Source organism: Myotis brandtii, unplaced genomic scaffold, assembly GCF_000412655.1.
Source record: "Myotis brandtii unplaced genomic scaffold, ASM41265v1 scaffold613, whole genome shotgun sequence".
In the NCBI taxonomy this organism is placed as follows: Eukaryota; Metazoa; Chordata; class Mammalia; order Chiroptera; family Vespertilionidae; genus Myotis; species Myotis brandtii.
The window spans coordinates 1,703,443-1,709,693 of record NW_005370332.1 but is presented as its reverse complement, the minus strand read 5'-3'; positions in this window follow the sequence as shown (position 1 = coordinate 1,709,693).

The following is a 6,251-nucleotide window of genomic DNA, read 5'->3' as shown; positions in this document are numbered from 1 at the left end:
CTCTTTGCCCCCCCCCCAACTCCTGCCCCACCCCAGACCCTCACCACACTATTGTCTATATCCATGGGTGTGCATATGTGCATATAAATTCTTTGGTTAATCTCCCCCCGCCCCCACATACACACACACTCTGAGGTCTGTCAGTCTGTTCCATGCATCCATGCCTCTGGACCTATTTTGTTGATTTTTATATATTTAACTGTGAGATATTTTAATTTTGGAAGAAAAATTTGTACAAAAGCTGATTTCATTTAAATATCTGTTTTAATTCGTTTATTCATTCCACAAATATTGGCTGTGTACCCATTGTATGCCTATCTGAAATCTCATGGGTAAGAAGTGAACAAACCCAACCAAGTCCCTGCCTTCATGGAGCTTGCAATCAGGTGAGGGATAGATAATCAATCGATAAATAGGTATTATATCATCACATGATGACAATTATTAGAAGGAAAATTAAATCAAGGTAAGGCAATATAGAGAATGAGGGGATTTTATATCAGGAAGTCAAGGGCAGCCACTCTTAGGTGGTGATGTTTGCGTAAAGACATGAATGTTGTGAGGGAGTAAACTGTGCGAAGGTCCAGGGGAAGAGCATTCCAAGCCATGGGAGCAGCAAATGTAAAGGCTCTGAGGTGATCATGAGTTTGGCATGTTCTAGAAATGACAGGGAGAAGTGTGTGGCTGGAACAGGCTGTTCAAAGCAGTGACACATGAAGACAGAGAGGTGGATAGAATACAAACGGGTAGGACCATATTGGCTCATGATTTAGGATTTCAGATTTGATTCTAAAAGTGATTGGAACCCATTGAGAAGGTTGAACAGGGGGTTAACATGATCTGATTTACAATGGAAAAGTCCTCTGCTTGCTCTTTCTGTGTATAGGTTAAAGTTGCCCCCTCTCCCCGATTTTTTAAAAAATATATTTTATTGATATTTTACAGAGAGGAAGGGAGAGAGATAGATAGTTAGAAACATCGATCAGCTGCCTCCTGCACATCTCCCAGTGGGGATGTGCCCGCAACCCAGGTACATGCCCTTGACCGGAATCGAACCTGGGACCCTTCAGTCCGCAGGCCGACGCTCTATCCACTGAGCCAAATCGGTTTCGGCCCCTCTCCCCGATTTTGATGATGTGTTAACTTGGCCTCCTGAAAAGACCTAAGTCTTTTGATTTGTAGCAAAATGAAATTTACCTTAAATACAGACCCCAGGAGAACTCAATGGTGTTCCAGTTCTCTGCCTTTAGTGTTTGTTTTCATGTTTTCCTGTCTGATGGACATGGTCTGAAGTCCCTCATCAGTGACTGGTTGGAAGTAGCCTACTCAGCTTTAAGTGCACATGCCCATTCTGCGACTCTAGTTCTCCTTGTCCCTAAGCTTGTGAGTGGGATAGATGTGTCACTACAACACTGTTAACCTGGTGGCGTTTCATTTATTGGGCTCTCCAAAAGAACTACTGACCCAATGATGGGGCTCCTGGTACCCTGAGACTTGTCTTATTGCCTTGCTCTGACACCTCTATGTAAAGGCACATTTGTAAGTAATCTCTCAGGGACTGTGGTCAAAGCCTCCTTTTCTTTAAAAAAATGTTTTTATTGATTTCAGAGAGAGGAAGGGAGAGGTAGAGAGAGATAGAAACATCAATGATAAGAGAGAATCAGAGATCAGCTGCCTCCTACACGCCAACCCCCAACCCTCCGCTGAGGATTGAGCCCACATCCCTGCATGTACCCTGACTGGGAATCAAACTGTGACCTCCTGGTTCATGGGCTGATACTCAACCACTGAGCCACACTGGCCGGGCAAAGCCTCCCTTTCTTTTCCTCCAAAAATGTAAGCACATAGTTGAATATACTTATAACACAATTTAGAATGTAGAGTCCTCAAATCACCATATTATTTTAGAAATAGCTTTCATTCTGTTTTTTCCTCTCAAAGAACAACTGAGAAGTGAAATGCATGAAACTCATTGTATGTTGCTTGTTGAGAATGTTGTACTTTTAAAATTTCCCTTTCTCAGTGTCCAAATGATAAATTTTGCTAGCATTTATTTATATTCCATTGCTAAAAAGAAGCTTCCCCCTACTACTTTTATTTGAAAATATAGATAAAACCTGCAGCTTATTGGAAAAAATAAGGAGAGTGCTTTATTTTTGTGGTAGACATAATAAAAATAAATAACCAAGACTAACATTAGTTTGAACTTTACCTTGGAATATGTCCATGAAGAACAAAGAAAGCCAGACTAATCTTTTTTACTTTCTTTCCTCCAGCTTCTTTTATCAAAGACCCTTTGACACAAATAAGTTATAGCTTTAGAATTACTTATGTAGCATGGCTCCATCTGGAAGCTTTGCATACTCAGAATGGAGATTTTGCCTTGATTCCTGTCTTCTATCTGTTTTTTTCCAGTTATTTCAGCCACTATTTTACTTCATTTGGGTTCCTTATCTTTTTAACCACATTATTTGGGAGGATGAGCTATGGGTTGAATCAGACTGATTGTCAATTCCGATTTGGGAGGAATGTTTATGAAACTCAACAGCGCTGCGGCGCATTGCTCAGTATTCCAAGAAATATCATTGCTATGATTCTCAAAGTTTTCAAAACCTTATGAAGAATGTTGGACAGCTAATGTGTTTCAGCTATATTATTTCAGAGCAAATCTCCTAAGAGATTAGTAGACCCTGAAAAGCTGACTTTGGCTATACTAAGGTTTGCTTAAGTAAAAGAATGGTATAAAGGCAGCTAACTGCAGATTAAGCTCCACATGCCTTTGTTATAATGCAGTCTACAGTCATCCCAAATTCAAAATTTGGCCAACTTTTCAATGTAGGATATCATATGCTGACTTCTATTACTTTGAAAAAGGAATAAGCACTGACAAGGTGCATAAAATAGACTTTCTCTGCCCCCAATTTTTCTCCCAGGCAATCTCCAGACGGAGTAAATGTGGCCATCTTTTAAAGTGAAATCTCCCATGGATAGGTTAAATACATTGTCCTTGATTTTAGCCAGCAAGTGGATTGCAGGAGTTGGCACACTTGTTCTCTAAAGGTGCAGATGGTAAATATTTTAGTCTTTGTAGGCTATATAGTCTCTATCACAACTATTCAACTGCTTTCTGTACTGCAAAAGCAGCCATAACAACACATAGCTGAATGGGCATGGCTTTGTTCCAGTAAAACTTTCTTTATAAAAACACAGCAGCCTGCATTGGGCCCATGTGCTGTAGATTGCTGACCCCTAGATTACAACACTTAATTAGAGTAGAGCATAGGTTTCTTTTCTTTTCTTTTTTTCATTGCATGAATGAAGAAACATTTATTACGCTGGCAGCAATGAGAACTGGGAATTTTAAAACTGGAAGGGATCTTTTCTGTAGAACATGGGTTTCTTAGCAGAATTATTTCAACACAGTCAAAGGACATCATGGAATTTATTGGACAACTGAGAGAATGCCTTGAGGCAGGGTGACTACTTTATAATTTTCCTATCGACCCTCATTGCTGCTTTTGGACTTGCATTGAAGTTTTATTTTGGCTAAACGTGTAGAAACTGCTGATACTTATTTTTCATTGACCTCTTTCTCAAAATTCCCTTCAAAATAGCAAGACCTGCATTTTCATACAATATTAGAATTTCTAGATGTCTTGTTTATAGCAAATTTCATAAAGCAGCTAGTGAACATAAAAATTTCTATAGGAACAATTTATTTTTATTTTAAAATGTTTATTTTTCAATTACAGTTGACATTCGATTTTTTTTATACTAGTTTTAGATGTACATCACAGTGGTTAGACAATTCTATACTTTACAGTGATTCCCCCTAATATTTCCAGGACCCACCTGGCACCATACATAGTTATTACAATATTATTGACTATATTTTGTATGCTGTATTTTACATCCTCATGACTGTTTTGTAACTACCACGTTGTACTTCTTTTTTGATTAGGAAACATTGATTATTTTAATATTAAGCATTTGAAAGATAGCAAAAAAATTAAAAGTAAATACATTTATAACAAAATTAATTTTATTCTTATTATTGATGAATATAAACCTATATTGACATTATTAAAATACCTCTGTCTTCCTAAATAGTTTAGAAATTGGAAATAATCCTGCTAAATATTCACATTGTAAAGCTCTAGTATTTGTTCACATTTATGTATATTTTTGAGGTTTTATTATTTTTATTTTCAATTACAGTTGATATTCAATATCATTTTGTATTAGTTTTAGGTATGCAGTATAGTAGTTAGATAATCACACACTTTACAAAGTGTTCCTCTAATATTTCTAGTAACCACCTGGCACCATACATAGTTATTACAATACTAGAAGCCCAGTGCATGAATTCGTGCACCAGTGGGGGTCCCTCAGACTGGCCTGCAGGATTGGGCCAAAACCGGCTCTCTATCATCCAAGAAGGGGTCCTGGATTGCGAGAGGGCGCAGGCCAGGCCGAGGGACCCCACCGGTGCACGATCGGGGCCAGGGAGGGATGCAGGAGGTTGGCCAGCCGGGGAGGGACTGCAGGAGGGCTCCAGGGTGTGTCCAGCCTGAATTGCTCAGTCCTGATTGGCCGGACCCCAGCAGCAAGCTAACCTACTGGTTGGAGCGTCTGCCCCCTGGTGGTCAGTGCACATCATAGTGACTGGTTGACTGTCTGCTCCCTGTTGGTCAGTACATGTCATAGTAAGCTGCTGAGCAGCCTTAGCATATCATTACTATATTATGCTTTGATTGGTTGAACAGACGACCGAACGATTGGACACTTAGCATATTAGGCTTTTATTATATAGGATTATTGAAGTATATTCCCTATGCTGTACTTTATATCCTCATGACTATTTTGTAACTACCAATTTGTACTTCCTAATCCCTTCACCGTTTTGACCCAGCTCTCCTTTCTAAAAGGTTCCTTAAATGATCCTAATTTTTCAAGTCTTTTTTCTTTCCTATGCTCTGATTTGGTCTTTTTTTCTACCTCGTCTTCCAAATCACAAGTTTGATTCTCTGCTTCATTGAGTGTCCTGTTGATTCATTCTAGTGTATTCTTCATTTCAGATGTGGCATTCTTCATTTCTGACTGGTCCTTTTTTACAGTTTCTATATCCTTTTTCATGCTGTTGAGCATTCTTATAATCATTCCTCTGAATGTTATATCTTATAAATTGCTTACCTCCATTTCATTTAGCTCTTCTTCTGAAGAATTCTCTTGTTCTTTTATTTGGGGCCGTTTCTTTGTCTCCCTATTTTGGCTCCCTGTTTGTGTTTGTTTCTATTGTATTAGGTAGCTCTGCTATGACTCCCAGTCTTGTTAGGGTGGCCTTATGTAGTAAGTGACATGTGGGACCCAGTGGCACAGTCTCCCTAATCAGAACTGGGTGCTCTTACTGGACTGAGAAGCTATGTTGGATCCTTGTTGACGGGTCTGAGAAATATAGTCAGGCCATTAGCGCCCATTCCCCCTTCCTTTGGGCAACCCTCAGTTTGTTCTCTGTTTCTATGAAACTGTTTCTGTTTTGTTTGTTCATTTATCATGCTCTTTAGATTCCACATATAAGTGAGTCACAACATAAATTTTAAAAAAAATGCACATGGTTTTTATATTTTACTAGTGGCCCAGTGCACGGATTCATGCACATTGAGAGGAAATTAATTAGAAGAAATATTTTAATATCACTATTTGCCTTTTCTCTATAATAGAAGTGTCAACCATATTCACGATCGACAATGACAAAGCCAGTGAGAGCTTTATATGTATCACGCATGCGGGAGTCAATGTTTATTTTTAAATTGCCAGTTTGCGTCATATGTACCAGCCAGTCGGTAGGTTGGATGGACGTATGCTCAGTCACTTAACCTTTCATATATATAGGCTAGAGGCCCGGTGCACAAAAATTTGTGCGCTCAGGGGGGAGAGGGGGTCCCTCAGCCCGGCCTGTGCCCTCTCGCAGTCTGGGACCCCTCTGGAGATAACGACCTGCTGGCTTAGGCCTGCTCCCGGGTGGCAGAGGGCAGGCCCAATCCCTAGGTGCAGCCCCTGGTCAGGCTCAGAGCAGGGCCGATTGGGGAGTTGGGGCGCCGCTCCGTCATGCACAGAGCAGGGCGGATCGGGAGGTTGCAATGCCACCCTCAGTCACGCTCAGGGTAGGGCCGATTGGGGGGTTGGGGCACCCCCCCCTGTCACACTCAAGGCAGGGTCGATGGGGAGGTTGCAGCGCCCCCCCCTGTCAC